At 42.7% G+C, this 17,308-nt stretch overlaps 1 protein-coding gene across 1 annotated transcript in view; it reads left to right on the forward strand.

The window, feature by feature from the left end:
• Positions 1 to 17,308, forward strand: part of MLH1 (mutL homolog 1) — a 373,421-nt gene that overhangs the window by 169,490 nt on the left and 186,623 nt on the right. The window lies entirely within an intron of this gene.

Genomic DNA, 17,308 nt, shown 5'->3' on the forward strand with positions numbered 1-17,308 from the left:
TCAGAAGCAACCATAGCACTGAGACCGGTCTCCTTGCCACTACAGACGACATCTGCACCCTCCTCAACCAAGGCTAGACTGCTGCCCTCAACCTCCTGGACCTCTCAGCCGCCTTCAACAAAGTCTCCCACCACACCCTCCAGCGAGCCCGGGAGGAGGGGTCTGCACCCCACGCCAGGAGTTGGCCTTTCTCTGCTGTACCCAGCCACCGCCTCTACAGCATCTCAGAGAAGGAGGTACTCCCTTCCACTCCTCAAGCTGACTTACCTGCTCCTCTGACTTGCGCCAGACCGCTGCTTTTCCTGCATCTCTGTTTAAGAGCTTCCGAGGGAGGGATTCCTTCCCTGGGTTGCATCTGCCCTTTCTGCTGGTCTCCTAATGCAGCCGAAAAGAATGTGGCAAAACATTCTCGGTTTTGACTTGGGCTTGTTTTCATGGTGCCTAATAAAACACGAGCTTGCAGCTGTGCAGATGGGCGAGTTCCAGAAGGAAATAGAAAATTCTCTGCATTTTTTAATGTACTTGTGTGTGTGTGCCTGCGTGCGTGTGTGTTTTCATGCGAGTCCATATTAAAATATAGATGAGTGTGCATCTCTGGGCCCTGCTGCGACTCAAATGTGTGCTCCTTCTTAAGGGTCTCAAAGTGCCTCATTTACTTTTCCCTATTACCAACCTTGTCTCCTGTCCTATTACTCCACTTTTCTTCTCTCTTCTCTTCCTTTCTTCCCATCTTTTGTCTCTCCCTCTTTATTCCTTCCCTTCTTCCTCTCTGCCATCCTCTTCCCTTGCCTCGTTTGTTCGTTTTTATGTTCTTTCTCTCATCATTATCCCTTTCTCCAATCTTATCATTTTTTTCTCTGCATTTCTTTAATCCTTTTCCTCTCCTCCTTCACTCACTTTCATCTATCTCCCACAGTACTATACCCAAACTCCCCGAAGAGTAAACCGACACTCTGGGCTTACCAGTTTCTGAGTGGGTTCTAAAATTACTGCACTAGGTACAGGGCAGGCTCCCACCTCTAGGCCTGATGTTACCAGGCAGCTGCACAATTGATCAATAGGCTTAATTTATTGTGTAAAGCTTCGAAACTTTACAGATTTTAAGGACTGGTACAAATTAATTAGATTATTCAGTGAAAGTTACTAAATATACATTTGCATACTAGGCTAAACCATCGCTAGAAATATACAAGCTTCGGCATAGCCAATAGGTCTCGGCTTTGGGACCTTATGAAATGAAAAGATCATTTGTATAGCGCAATAGCTACCCTGAGTCGTCCTAGCGCTGCGGACAAACGCATGTGGAAGAACGGTGGGGACCTAGTCTGATTTGTTGAACAACAGGGTTTTTAGCTTTGTTCGAAAGGGCAGATGATTGGGCTCTGAACGCAGGTGGCGGGGAAGAGAATTGCAGAGTTTAGCCGAGTTGTGGGAGAACGAACGGCCTCCACATCTGGCTCTGTTGATCTTGGGTACTGTAACAAGGAAAGAAGAAGCTGATCTGAGCTGTCTATTGGGTTGGTAGGGGGTGATCAGAGAATGGTTAATGGTGGCACCCGTTTTCCAGAAGGCTCGGTGAGCGATACACAGGCTCTTGAATAAAATTAATTCCCTGCCTGGGAGCCAATGAAGTTTCCTCAATTCGGTTTTGACAGAGAGGCGACAAGGGATCTGAAGGAGGGTCTGTGCTGCAAAGTTCTGGATGACCTGGAGCTTGTTTAGGGTGGCCTGGGGGGGGGGCCATAGGTAAAGGGCATTCCCGAAGTCCAAACGAGACAAAATGAGACCCTGGATCATAATTTGTCTGGCCTTAAAGGGTAGTAGGGGAAGGATTTTTCGGGTAAGCCTAAGTATACCAAAGCAGGTGGCTGAGAGTTTGGCTGCTTGGTGATTAAAATTAAAATACTTATTCAGCCAGATGCCCAGGCTCTTAATTGTGTCCTTGGGAATGGGGGTAGGTCCAAGACACGCAGGCCGGAGGGAGTTAATAATAGGATTGGGGGAGTTACCTAGGAGCATCAGCTCGGTCTTGTCTCCGTTTAGTTTGAGACAAGATGATGTCATCCATGAGGTCAACGCTTCTAAGCAGTCCCTCAAGTTGTTGGGCAGGTATGAAGTTGGTTTAGGGCCACCACTAGCTGAGTTTAGTCCGCATAGGTAATTATTTTTATTCCGAAGGGGCGGACAATCTCAGCAAGGGGGCTCTGCGGCACACCACATCCGAGAGGCTTGCTAGGGGTGGTGACGTCGCCTTCAAAGACTTTAAAGGATCGATCAGACTGGAAAGACTCAAACAATGTGAGTGCTTTCATTGAGACTCCTAGATTGGTAAGTCTTTGCAGTAAGATGTTATGATTTACAGTGTCAAAGGCGACACTTAGGTCAAGGAGGATGATGGCTGCGGTGCCTCCTTGATCCATGATCTTCCTTGCCTCCTCTGTCACGGGGACGAGGGCGGTCTCGGTCCCATGCATGGGTCAGAATCCTGTCTGGGAAGGGTCGAGCAGGTCGTTGTACTCTAGGAACTCCGTCAGTATCTTGTTTCTCTATGATCTTGCTTAGCCAGGGTAGTAGCGAAATTGGTCGATAATTCCCAGGTTTGTTTGGATCGAAGTTGGGTTTTTTAAGGAGGGCTTTGGCCATGGTCAATTTCCAGGGGAGCGGGACGGTCCCGGTGGCTAGAAAGGCATTAAGCAATTCAAGAATGGTGGGTAGGATGTGCATGGTAACTGTCAGCAGAGAGCGCTTGGTGCTGGGTCATTAATGGAACCGGATTTTACCTGAAGCATAATAGATTGTAGCGTGGAAGAGTCAAGAAAGGGAAGGTTGTCGAGTGTTGCTGGGGGTGGAGCCCTATCTCAAGAGGTTTGATGGGCAATATGGGGATCTGGGTGTGGGGAAAGGAGGTATTTTATTAGTTTGTATTTTATAGTTTGTATCTTATAAGTGTTTAGCCATGCAACAGTTGATGTTGTTGCACCAAGGATATTGTGCTGCATAACTAAATACTTTTAAGGTCCCAAAGGCGAGGCCTATTGGCTATGCCAATGCTTGTAATATATATGTCACCCATAGGGCAGGGTGTGGTGTACTGGAAAGTTGGACATGTACTTTTCAGTTGTACATGCCCTGGTAGTGCAAACTCTTCATTTGTTTTTTACTACCGCAAGGCCTACCTCTCCCATAGGATAGCATTGGGCGACCTTATTACATTTAATAAGTGATAACGTTTGATTGGGAGCAGGTAGGATGGTTATGTTTGGGGTCTGAGGAATTGTAATTTAAAACCATCTGCAGCGGTATAGTTGGATTTGAAGTCCCAATTATGAAAGTCAGTTTTAGAAAGTTGCCATTTTCTTGTCTTAAGCACTTGATGTGTTGATATTGATAAAAACTATGCCAATGCTCATAATAGTACACTCGCATACATGAACGAAATTGTATCACTAGTATCCTACTCGCCCGTCGTGAACTCTCCATCTACTCGACTCAGAAATACGTGATCAGACAGGCTCTGCAACCTAGGACTGCGATAACTGATTGACAGGTGACAGGTGCAGTGGCACGTAGCACGTAGCCGACAGACAAACGCACAAACAGGAAACTTGGGTCAATCCGCCAGATAAGCGCAGTGAAGCCACATTAGTCAAGGGAAATTGGCACCAATAAAGCACATATGGCCAGAGCGATGCACGCATTCCTGAAACACCATAAAGTCGGATTCTACATGGAGTTAGCAACACGCAGCCAATCACACAGCACACCTAATTCCCCCCGACTGGCAGACTCTGTGGCCTAAGGCCTTCCTTCCCCAGGTCTACAGGGAGGAACAGTTAAGAACTTGGGCATTACATTTGACAATTCTATCTCTTTTCAGCCACAGATTGTCTGAGATCTGTACATGTTTTGGGCTTCTGCAGACATTAAAACAGTTTTTACACTTTCTCTACTTGTCTGCAAGAAAGGTGGTCATCCAGCAACTCATAACCTCAAGGCTGTACTACGGCAAAACCCTATACCTGGGACTCTCGGACTATCTGCTTAACAATCTTCAAGTGGTCCAAAATACGGCATCCTGCATCCTACTTAGCCTACCTCTAAGAACAGACGTGTCCCCGCTGGTGTGACCTCCGCTGGCTTCCAATATTGAAGAGAGTTCTCGTCAAAATGTTAGTCCTGGTCCATAGAGCACTGCACCATTCATTCACAGGCTATCTTAGGACAAGATTTAGTTTCTATGCCCTTTCAGAAATTTGCTGTAAACACACTGCCTCCTAGCAAGGATCCCCAAGGTTCGTCACATGAGAATGGGTAGAAGGACCTTCTCCTTCCCTGGACCAGTGGCTTGGAACAAGCTTGCTTTTGAGCTACGCTCTATAACTGCTACCGTCTTATTTATGAAAAGCTGAAGACCTGACTCCTCCAACAATATTAGTTGTTATCACTGCACCTTGTGGATGACTGAAAGCTCAGCACCAGGACACTCCATGGAGTAACTTTGCGCTTTATAAGTCACATTTCATGGAAGGTGCAAGAAGAAGTGGGTAGAGGGGGCACACTTGCCTGCTTCCCTGTCTGTACTTCCATTATCTACTCTTTGCTTCCATTTACTATAATCCATGAAGTAGGATCTTTTTAATATTCTTGAATCCAATTAACCACCAGGGTCCCAAAACCTAGCCTTTTCAAGGTGCTGCCCAGAAAGTACTAGCTGAGGTGTGGGATCCTTTTTTCAGCGTTCAGTGTTAGTAAGATCTCTAGTATCCCCTTCTTTTTGACTTTTTCTATTAGGTGGGCTTATCACCTAATGTTATTGTGGAATTATCTGCCCCTGTAAATCCCGATTGATCTGCCTCTATCATTCCAGGACAGTACCTTAGTAAAGATCTTGGCATCCAGATTTAATAATGCTGTAGGTCTGTAGGATTTGCATTCTACAGGATCTTTCTTGGGTTTGGAAATCAAATAGTGCTAGAAACTCCTATTCTCTTACTAAGGCCCAGATTACAAGTTTAGGTCATAAATAACGATACCACGGAGGTACGTTATTTATCATGTGTGATAAACGACACTTATCACAAGTTTGTGGGGAATAATTTGCTAATTTTGGTGTTTAATGTACAAAAATCAGCATGGTACGGTAAATACCATACAATTTCCCCTGTTACTTTTTGGCAGGTTAGACCTGCAGAATGTAACGACAATTAAGGTATTTAATGTATCCGACAATTATCTGCTGCATTAAATACAGCCAAACTCATAATTCCGACCCACTCGTAATCGGGGCAAAAGCGTATTTAATACTTTCGTTGGATAGGGTGCTAAGGTTCCCCTCAGGATTTTATAGAATGCTGCAGTAAAGCCTCCTGGTCCAGGTTACTTCCCTGTTTTATGTTTGTTTACTCCCTTCAACACTTCTACAGTATCTCTTGGCCTTTCTAAGTATTCTCTTTGTGTGGTTAATTTAGAAAGGTTACATTCTGACAAATATCTGTCCCCTACTCTTTCATTTTCGTCTCCTTTAGTGTAGAGTCTCAGATAGAAATCTCTAAAGGCATCCATCTTTCCCTTTTTCTTGTGCAGTCAAGTCAAGTCATAAAATTTGTATAGCGCACTACATACCCAGAGGGTTTCAAGGCGCTTGGGAAGGGGAGGAGGATTATTTGTCAAATATCCACGTTTTAAGCTGCTTTCTGAACGCTAGGTGATTCTGGGTGAGGCGAAGGTAAGCGGGGAGTGAGTTCCATGTTTTGGCAGCCAGGTATGAAAAGGATCTGCCTCCCATGGTGGTCTTGTTGATGCGAGGTACAGTGGCGAAGGCTTGGCTAGAAGAGCGAAGTTGGCGGGAGGGGGTGTAGAAGGACATTCGAGAGTTGAGGCAATCTGGTCCGATGTCGTAGAGTGATTTGTGTGCGTGGGTAAGCAGTCGGAAAGTGATCCTCTTATTGACGGGTAGCCAGTGGAGGTCTTTAAGGTGACCAGAGATGTGTTCGTTGCGTGGGATGTCTAATATGAGCCTGGCTGAGGCGTTTTGGATTCGTTGTAGTTTCTTCTGGAGTTTAGCGGTGGTACCTGCGTAGAGGGTGTTTCCGTAGTCCAGTTGGCTCGTGACTAGAGCATGGGTGACTGTTTTTCTTGTTTCGGAGGGGATCCAGCGAAATGTTTTTCTGAGCATGCGAAGAATGTTAAAGCAGGAAGAGGACACGGCGCTGACTTGTCTGTTCATTGAGAGTGAAGAATCCAGGATGACGCCAAGGTTCCGTGCGTGGTCTGTCGGGATGGGTGCATTTCCGAGGGCTTCCGGCCACCAGGAGTCGTCCCATGCAGAGGGGGATTTACCTAAGATGAGGACTTCTGTTTTGTCTGAGTTCAGTTTCAGACGGCTTTGTTTCATCCATTCGGCGACTTCTTTCATTCCTTCGTGTAGGTTAGTTTTGGCGGTGCTGGGGTCCTTGGTGAGAGATAGGATCAGTTGAGTGTCATCCGCGTAAGAGATGATGTTGAGGTTGATGGCCGCGAGGGGGCTCATGTATACGTTGAAGAGGGTGGGGCTGAGTGAGGATCCTTGTGGTACGCCGCAGATGATTTCAGAGGCCTCGGACTTGAATGGTGGGAGGCGGACTCTCTGGGTTCTTCCGGTGAGGAACGAGGTGATCCATTCCAATGCTTTTCCTTGGATTCCGATGTTTCTGAGGCGTTGTAAAAGGGTGCTGTGGCAGACTGTGTCGAAGGCTGCAGAGAGGTCGAGGAGGATGAGGGCGACTGTGTCTCCATTGTCCAGTAGAGTTCGAATGTCGTCTGTTGCTGCGATGAGGGCGGTCTCAGTGCTGTGTTTGGCTCGGAAGCCAGATTGTGAGGGGTCGAGTGATTTGTTGGCTTCGAGGAAGGCGGCGAGCTGGTTGTTGACAGCTTTCTCGATGACTTTGGCCGGGAATGGAAGAAGCGAGATGGGGCGGTAGTTTTTGAGTTCGGTGGGGTCTGCTGTTGGTTTTTTCAGAAGGGCGGTGAGTTCAGCGTGTTTCCAGTCTTCCGGGAAGGTGGCGGAGTTGAGGGAGCAGTTGATGACGTCTCGGAGGTGCGGTGCTATGACGGAGTCTGCTTTGTTGAAGATGTGGTGAGGGCATGGGTCTATGGAATTGTCCATAGGAGTTTCAGATCGCAGATATGTAAGCTTTAAGTCGAGCATGTAATTGGTGTGCCAGACCTTTTCCATTTTTTTCTTTCCTGAGACGTAGTATCTCTAATGGGTTTGTAAGGGTAGGGTTTCTGATTTGTTAGTGGCTTTAATATTCAACTTCCCTTTCCATCTGTTAATCTTCCTAACCCGTTGCGCCATTGTGTGTTGTTTACTTGCTAGCTCTTCTTGCCGTAACTGTGTTTTAAGTTTAGACATTTCCAAGCCTAATTTCCCTTTCTTTCGAGCTTCTAATGCAATTAAGTGTGTTGGGTCATGATCATGATCTGTCAAAATGTTTTGTACAAGATATTTCAGTTCTTGATGGTTTATAGTTTCTTACGTTAAGTAGTCTTTAAATCACCAGTGTCTCTGGGGGATCCTAGGGGGACAAAGGATCTGGGGATTCTAAGTCCCAATTCATGACAAAATCTTATGGTCAGAAAGTGTAATGTCATCAATGTCTACTTTTATCACTGACCCAGACATTTGTTTGCATACAAGTAGGTGAATTACCCTTGTGTATGTCCTGTGTGTGCATGAAAAGAAGGTATAGTCGCTCTCCTCGCCATGTAGCTGCCACCACAAATCCACTAGCCCAGTTCATCCCTTAGGTTCGGTAATTGTTTGCTGGACACTATAGACTTGTCCCTGAGTGTTTGTGCAATCTAGGTCCCTGTCCCAAGCCAGGTTAAAATCTCCCCTAATATGACATCTCCCATAAGAAATTGGTCCATGTCTTAGTAGTAAAGGCCTCAAATAATTATTCTGCTTTGTGTTTGGGACGTAAATATTCATGCTTCAGCATGTTTTGATCTGCTGTTACGATGTGGTCTTTTTGTAACAGAATAACATCCGGGTTTGCTTTAATATGTAGGAATAGTTTCTGCATTTTTGTTGAGGAGTCTAGTCCCCTCACATTCATTAATAGGAGCTTTATGAATGGTTGTCCTCTTGTAGTAAAATCTATGCATGTTCCTGTATTTCTTTGTGTGTGTGTGTAGGTATCTGAATTGTCCTCTCCCTTTCTACAAACCCCCCAAATTGCTTATATAAACTCGTTTGAACACATCATGCATTCTGTTATGTTATTTGAGTGTGGTTTACTTGGTGGGCCTCATTTTTTTTGGAACGCTTTTTAAGTGTTTTCCCTTTTCTATAGTCTCTCAAGTGCTGCTTTTTTTAAAATAATTATTTGTTTTTAAGTTCATTTTACAATATCATATATACATAAAGTGCCTATATAATTCCATTTTACGAATATGATCTTAATTAGTATTCTCAAGTATACATAATTAATCAATACAATATCCTTCAAATATATAAAAGTAGAGGGTATTAAAAAAAACAATGGATTAAAAGCACATATTACACGAAACCTTATAATAGATTGCAGATCTCAAATTTAAAATAAGTGACCACGTTCTATTTGATTTTGATTCTTTGCTGATTAGTTTCCTATAGATTTCTAGCGAGTCATGAATTTTCAATAGGAGCCTAATCGTAAAGCATAACGTTTTTCCATTTCTCTGACTTTATGCAGTTTCGACTGCCAGTGGAAAAATGTGGGTATTGTCTCAATACGCCAATTCTGCAATATTAGTGATCTTGCCACTAATGCTAAAATATATAAGCCTGCCCCTTGCAGGGTGCTAACAGTTATGTTTGGGGAATATCCCTGGGTTGCAACATATCTATCAATGGTTGTCCTAGGGCCTAACGTAAGTTTACAGTATTTTTGTGATCTCTTCCCAGAAACATTTAATTTCTGGACATTCTCAAACAATATGGGTCCAGTTGTCTTGCACTTCTGCTGAGCACAGGAAACCTTTTTCTTCTATCTGAGTATATATATTATGCTAATAGGCAAGAGTCCTATACAGTAACCATTACGTATAGTATTGCATTTTCCTAAAGTTGGTGCCTTTTAGGAGTTTTGAATTATATTTATTAATTCTTTTCCAGACCGACCTTGAGATCTGAAGGCCTTCTTTTGTTTGCCATTCATCTTGGGCTTTTTCATACACTCTCTTATCCTTATGTTCGTTATGGATGTGTAACCAGGTGCTTATTGATCTGCGTCGAGCTGTTTCCAAGAGAGCCTTACTAAGGTCTAGTTTTGCCCAGAGTGTGACCTGGTCTATATTCTTTAAAAAGTGTTTAAATGTAGGAAAGACCACTTGAGTGTATTTTTAAAACGCCTTATGCCGCACTCAATTTCTGACCATTTGTTCCAGATATCAAATTAATATTATATATCCCACGGTTATACAATCGTTCTCTTCCCAATTCCCTAAAATGTTAGGTTGGATAAGCCTCTGTTCCCCAATATATATGTCTGTTAGAACCATTTATTCAAAGTATATCATAATATTTAAATAGTTGTGTTTTCTGTTAAAGAAAATACACTGGAGGGCCTTATACCACACTTTTTAGGGATTTTTCAGCAGTCTCATCATGTCCAAGATTTTATATCCCTTCAGTATTTTTATTATAAAGACATTTTTTGTGTCAAATGAATCAAGATGATTAAAAAATCTGTACCTGTAATGTGCAAAATTCACATAGTAGTATTCCCTCAAGTTAGGAAGGGACAACCCAACTTCCTTAGTTGGATTACTTAGAGTGGCTAGTGCTCTTCGAGGTATTTTATTAATCCTTTTGAAAGATGAAAATAACCCTTTACTTCTTTAAAAAAGACCATTTCCAATGCATAAGTGATTGCTGAGAATAAAAAGTTAAATAATGGTAACATTGACATTCCTATCAGTGCCAGCCATCCAACTATTGAGATTGGAAGTTAGTTCAATTTTGCAAACAAACGCTTAGTCTTTTGTAGTAATGGAACATGATTCAAAATATAGAGATCATTCACATTTCCTGTGGCGAATATACCTAAATATCTTTTAGGTCTTACATTGTATGATGACTGGATCTCCGGGATTAATGTGTCCTGGGAACAATTACAAAGTAACATTTTCGTCTTAGTATTATTTATTTTGTATCCACCCAGTGCCTGAAGTTCCTTACGAATTCCAAAGATTTCCTTTTGAATGTTTCCCCCAGGTTTAAGAAAAAGGACAATGTCATCGGCATATAATTTTATATTAGTCATACCTTGCAGTGGTGCTAATTAAGGTGCTTTTTGTCTAATGGCTATTGGCAGGGGTTCTATAAAAAGTGCAAAAAGTATTGTGGATAAAGGACACCGCTGGCTTGTGTCTCTGTTTACTGTGCAGCTACCTGCATTTCTAGAATTGATCATTATTTGTGCTGAGGAATTCTTGTTTGTGTAAACGTTTTTGGGAATCCAAATCTATCAAGAATCACAAAAAACGTTCCCAGGACACAAGGTCGAAAGCTTTCTCCGCATCTAAAAATAACATCTGTTCCCCTTTTTATTTTGGATCAGATAATCTAGTGGCTCTATTAAGAACCAGCCGCAAACCCACATTGATTGGGATGTATAATTGATCTACAATTTTATTTAATCTATTCTCCAACAGTTTTTTAAAGATTTTATAATCGAAATTAAGTAGGTTTATGGGCCTATAGGAATTAATATTCTCCTTATTCTTGTATTTCTTTAACATGCTGACTACTACGGCCATATGAAATGATGTTGGGGGTTTTCCACCATTTAAAATATGGTTGGCGAGCTTCAATAATTGTATATTTAAAACTTGTGCAACTTTCTTATATATTTCAGCTGATAGACCATCCTCCCCTGCTGATGTGCCATTAGCAATCGAGTTTACTACTGTGTCTATTTCCTCCAGGGAAAACTCAGACGTTATCATTTGACTTTGTTCCATTGTTAGAGACTGGATTGGGAGTTTATCTAAAAATCTTAAAAGATTGTCCGACATTTGCTAATCTGTCTGATAGATTTTCTCATATTGTTTTAAAAAAGCATTCACAATCTCTAAGGGGCTGTTGATCTGTGTCTTTAAGACTACATCTGTCAGTGATAAGATTCTGTTTTTAACCTGATGATCTTTAGCCTGCCATGCTAATAGTCTCCTGCATGCTAACTTTCGTCATATACCCTCTGAAGATAAGCCGTATTGGCTGTACTACCCTGAGCATAACAATAATCCTCCATTTCAGATTGAGCCTGTGATAACTCCTGCTTTGCCTCCGAGTTCTTCGCTTGAAAGTAGGTTCTATTAGCTTGCGCTAGTCTGCTTTCCAGCTCACCTCTTTTTTCCCTTCTCTCTCTGTTTAATTTCTTTAGAGGTGATGAAGCCTTGAAGAACAGCCTTGAAGGGTATACTCAGACATGAGTCCCTTTCTCACTGCTCCATCAGGATTCAAGCAAGCCGGGCCGAAGAAGGCTGAAATGCCAGAAACCGGTCCCCGGTAGCTTGTCTCCTTTCTGGTGAAGAATTGGCTTGGTAGTTTAGTCTGCCCTGTTCCCATGATGCACTGGGCCAGGGACAGACTGATTTGCATATAGCCAGGCTCTGAGCTGGGATGGGGCAGTGAGATAAATAACGGTGATGGATCAAGCCCTGATCTTTGGACTGGGTAAGAGTGGTCTGTTTAACTCAGACACTCTGTTCATCACCACCCCCTTTTCTAAATCGTTTTTGGCCACTATAGGTGTGGCAGGGTATACTCAGACATGAGTCCCTTTCTCACTGCTCCATCAGGATTCAAGCAAGCCGGGCCGAAGAAGGCTGAAATGCCAGAAACCGGTCCCCGGTAGCTTGTCTCCTTTCTGGTGAAGAATTGGCTTGGTAGTTTAGTCTGCCCTGTTCCCATGATGCACTGGGCCAGGGACAGACTGATTTGCATATAGCCAGGTTCTGAGCTGGGATGGGGCAGTGAGATAAATAACGGTGATGGATCAAGCCCTGATCTTTGGACTGGGTAAGAGTGGTCTGTTTAACTCAGACACTCTGTTCATCACCACCCCCTTTTCTAAATCGTTTTTGGCCACTATAGGTGTGGCAGGGTATACTCAGACATGAGTCCCTTTCTCACTGCTCCATCAGTATTCAAGCAAGCCGGGCCGAAGAAGGCTGAAATGCCAGAAACCGGTCCCCGGTAGCTTGTCTCCTTTCTGGTGAAGAATTGGCTTGGTAGTTTAGTCTGCCCTGTTCCCATGATGCACTGGGCCAGGGACAGACTGATTTGCATATAGCCAGGTTCTGAGCTGGGATGGGGCAGTGAGATAAATAACGGTGATGGATCAAGCCCTGATCTTTGGACTGGGTAAGAGTGGTCTGTTTAACTCAGACACTCTGTTCATCACCACCCCCTTTTCTAAATTGAAGAACAGCCTTGAAGGCATCCCAAATGATATCTACCCGGGTGGTGGAAGAAGTTTTTGATCTCATTTGCTACCCCTGTTCACCATTCTTCACTCTCCAGATTGACTTTATTAAAAAGCCATCTTCTGGGTGCCTTTTCGAGACTCAACCCAGCTATTTCCATTTTAACCAATGCGTGGTCTGAAAAAGAATTTGAAATGTATTCGTAAGTGATACGTTTCAGCCCATGTGATACTAAGAAATAATCTATTCTGGAGGCAGTATTGTACTTTGCAGAGAAGAATGAAAAAACCTGTTCCCTGGGGTGTTGTAAGCGTCATAGATCGGCCAGGTCTTATTCCTTTTTATTCCAATTAGCTAAGGCGATGGCCATTAGTGGCTTATTTTGTCTTCGAGTTATAGTAGATTAATCAAGTGATGGGCCTTGGAGGAAATTAAAATCTCTGCCCGGAATAATCTGACCCCGGATATTGGTTGAGTCCTGTTTTAGTTGTAACAAAGGGAGTGGATTATCTCAAACTGACATATAGATTGTTCCTATGGTCATATTAGCGTGATTAAGTTTCCCATTTATGAATGTCCATCTCCCCCCCCCCCCGAGTCTGTTTGCATGGGCTTAATTTGATATGGGACATGTTTACCGACATATATCCCTACCCCCTTCTGAGCTGAACTATCACTTGATAGACAATGAAACCCAGCCCATTGTTGAAAAATTCTGAAAACTTCTGTTAACACTGTTTATGTGCTTAAAATGAGTTTCCAGCAAGAGTATGATGAGTTTCCAGCAACAGTATGATATCCCGGCTGTGACCCCTTTCTATAGCCTGGGCTTTGCGTCTGTTGTTGAGCCCATTGTCATTAAAAGAAATTACTTTCAAAGCCTCTTTTCATAACATTGTTTGTTGATAACCAGCATAAAGTGACTGCTATTATAAACAAATTGAATTTCCCAGAAGGTGTTGTGTGTAATATTATAAAATGCAATTCCATTACAGCGGATCTAATATAATATCCACTATAATATGATCTAAATACATCCCATACTCCAAGAAAGGCACAAGAACTTTTCTGCAGTCTGGCACCACATGCGGTTGTACTGATAGGATAGTTGCTATAAATGTGATATAGATACATGAATCGGGCCATTTGGTGACTTGGGCGTCCTCGCATCCTTCCGGGACACCCACCAGGCGGAGGTTGAAGCATTTATTATAATTCTTCAAATCGTGGAGTTTAAGTTCTACTGACTCTTGCTTTTTCCCATTTCTGATAGTTCTTGCTGAATGGTGGATAATTTGTCCTCCAGTTCCGAGATGTGATTCTCTGCCTCATTCATTCTTTTTGGTGTGTTGGACATATTGTCTTCCAACTTACACAGCCCCTTGTGTACTTGTGTAGTGTAGCGATCCCTTGGGCCTGGGAAGTCTTCAAATCTCTAATCTCACCTAGTATTGTGATCAACATACTTTGAATTGAAGTGTCTCCCCCTTTCAATCATCCGACTTTCTTCTTGATTGCTGTTCCTTCATATTAATTCCACTTAGGGTTGCATTCCTCTCTATACTTTTTCAGTTTTTCTCCCTTGGGGGTAGCTTGATGGTACTTGCTGTGGATAGATGGATGGTGGTACTTGCTGTGGCTGTATGGATGGTGCTTGACAAAGGTCAAGCACCATCCATACAGCATATTGGACCTGTAGTTTGCTGGAAAGAATGTGTCTAGATTTTGTTTTTGATGAAGCGAAGGGGTGTGCTCAATTTCCATGTTTTTCTGCAAATGCTCAGCTACCTCTTCAGCCACCTCCTTCTCAAAGTACTTTTTCCTGCTTTCCTCTTCACCCTCAACTATATTATGTTATTTTAAATGATTTATAAAGCGCCTGGTTACTCCAAGGAGTGTCCCCGTGCTAGAGAAGTATTTCAGTTGTCACGTAGAGTCAGACTTGACTAAGGGCCAGACACTTCTACTACCTTTGCCTAAAAAAAGGCAGGTCTTGAGATTTTTTGCGCTCACTCGCTTCTGATGGTTCGAGACTCATGTCCAGTGACATTGAGTTCCAGAGTTTAGCTGTAAATAGTCCAAAAGAACTGCCCCCAGGTGTGTTCTGTGCACTCTAGGGATCACAGACAGAGCTGCCTCAGAAGACCTACGATATCTGGAGGGGTTATAATCTTAAATCAGAGGTTACAAGCAATTTTGACTCCTCTGATTCAGTATCCTATGCGTAAAACAGAGTGCTTTAAAAGAGACTCTGTGCTTGTTGGGGAGCCAATGTAGTTCAGCAAGACACAGGCTTATGGCAAGCCATTTTGGCATTTTTAGTAGCAGCTGGGCTGCTACATTTGTAACTCTTTGAAACATTCCCAACCTGCCTTTGGAGACCCCCAGATCGAGTAATCGAGCTGGGGCACTAAAAGCGCTTGCATTACTTTCTTTTTTGCTGAGTCTGGTGCAAGCCGTAGAATCTTCTTCAACAATCTTACACTCAAAAACAAGTGCCAGCCGTGGCCTTGATCTGACTCTCAAAAGATAACTGCGCATCAAAGATTATGCCCAGATTTTTTACTTTAGGTGTAGGGATCGGAGTGGGGCCCAGTTTGCAAGGCCACCACGCAGAGGACCAAATTGTGGGCTGTTTCCAAATCACCATGACCTCTGTCTTGTCTGCATTCAAATTCAGGCAACTAGCGTCCATCCATACCTCCGGGTCTACCAGACAAAATTTGAAGTTTGTTGCAGCACTGCCATCATCTTGTGCCAGTGTGATGGTTTGCTGAGTGTCGTCCGCATACGACCCAATCCTCACACCATGGCGTTCAATTACATCCGCCAAGGGGCAGAGATACAGGTTAAACAGGGTAGGACTCAGTGCTGATCCCTGTGCACTCCCTGCTGAAAGGGATGATATCTGAGGCGTATGACTTTTGAAACACCTGTAAAGAACGTATGTGTAAGAAATCAGCAAGCCATTCAAATGCTCTTCCCCCATACCCTGCGACCACAGCCGTTCTAGCAGCAAACTGTACGAAACTGTATCAAACGCTCTACTTATGTCTAGCATCTACTGTTCCATCGTTGCCCAAGTCAGAATCTGCTTGAAGTTTACTTGATGACTAGGGAGGCCTGAGGGAGAAAAGCTGACGGACACGCATGGAAAGCAGGTTTCTCTGTGGATTTCATCTAGCTGTCATGTTGGTGCTATACGCTATCAATGAGACTGTACTGTATGATTAATACACTAGTACAATACATAAATTCATTAAAGTTTGTTGATTAAAAAAAAAACCGACCATATCACAAGTTTATAATAATGACCAGCTCATGCAGGATTATCAGAAGTGCCACATCGGTGCACCAGCAGAAATGATGGACAGTAATGTCATCAAAATGCTTTATAAATCGAAAATGCCTCTGAATGAGTAATTAAATAACTGCTGTAGAAGCAAGACGTCTTGTGGCAGAAAGGAAGTAACCTAATCAATACGTCTGCTCAAATCTGCATGAATTACCCTTCAAATATCGACTTTAAATATATTTTAGACACTATCTTGTCTCCAAACATCATCTAATATGTATATAAAAAAAATCTGTTAAAAAAATGTTTTGGAAATAGGCTATTGTGGCTCAAAAAACCGCTTATATTCTTAATTACATATTTTGTCTTCAAATATCATCTTCCCACTTTCATTAGTTACATGTACAGCTGCCTCACATGGGCACATTTTATGTCACAGGCCCATGTATTACAGGTAAATGCTATGAATGGCTATCAAAAATCGGAGAATTTCCAAACCATAAAAAGAATGCCCTCCCATATGTCAGGGCTAGGATTGAAGGACACATTTTAAGTTATGTTTTTTCCATTCGTTAGCATGCCGTCTCAAGCTTGTTATGAACGCATTATTTCTGGTTATGACAACTTCACTTCATTTTCTACAATAGGAAGCCCGCAGTTGATGTGGTTTTCCACATTTGGTCCCTATAACCCGTAGGTGAATTAGATTGGGTTCCCTCTATCCGATTTTGATACCATATTTGTAAATTTGTTTAAGGTCACCTCTGATTAAGGGTTCTACACCTGAAATATATTGGGTATTGATGGAGATAGATGTTTTTCGACACTTACGAATGTTCAAGTAAATTGATGTTTGAAACCATTGATTGAACATAATGAAGATTGATTAATTTACTCAATAATTTAAAAAGTGAAATTGGAGAAATTAAACACAACTTTTTTGGTTTCAAGAAAATGTATTTAGTCATTTAATGATAACAAAAGCCCGCAGGCTCATTTTGGTAGTACATCTTGAGACTGGACATACTGTTGGCCACCGCCAATCACTGTGAATAGTCCGTATGTTCATTGACCGAGCACACACCTAGCCCACACCCCCATAAAACATTAATTTGGTTGCAAGTTTGGTATACTTTTGATGAGTGCAGTCAGCAACTAATTAAGGGCCAGCAATATGCCACGAATGCACACCATAATGCCAAGAATGGCCACTGTAATCCCTAGGCCACCATTAAGCAAGGGCAGATACTGTAATGACCATGAGGGCCACCATATGATAAGAATGGCAATCACTGGTAATATACCACTTATGGCCACCATTGTGTTAAGGAAGCTCACAGTATGTGAGGGTTGACCCCCACTATGCAATGCCTGACCCTTGCCATGGTATGGGTGGTCATGGCTAGACCAGGAATACTCACAATATGTTGCTTTTGTCATTATTATGTTAAGGGAGCAACAATTAGTTCAGGGTTGCTGAAATTATGCCACGTTGCATCACCATTACAGTATACCAACCTTTACGCCATGAATGGCCATTATTGTGCCAGAAATTAA

This window comes from Lissotriton vulgaris, chromosome 4_1 (assembly GCF_964263255.1).
Source record: "Lissotriton vulgaris chromosome 4_1, aLisVul1.2, whole genome shotgun sequence".
NCBI classification, from domain to species: Eukaryota; Metazoa; Chordata; class Amphibia; order Caudata; family Salamandridae; genus Lissotriton; species Lissotriton vulgaris.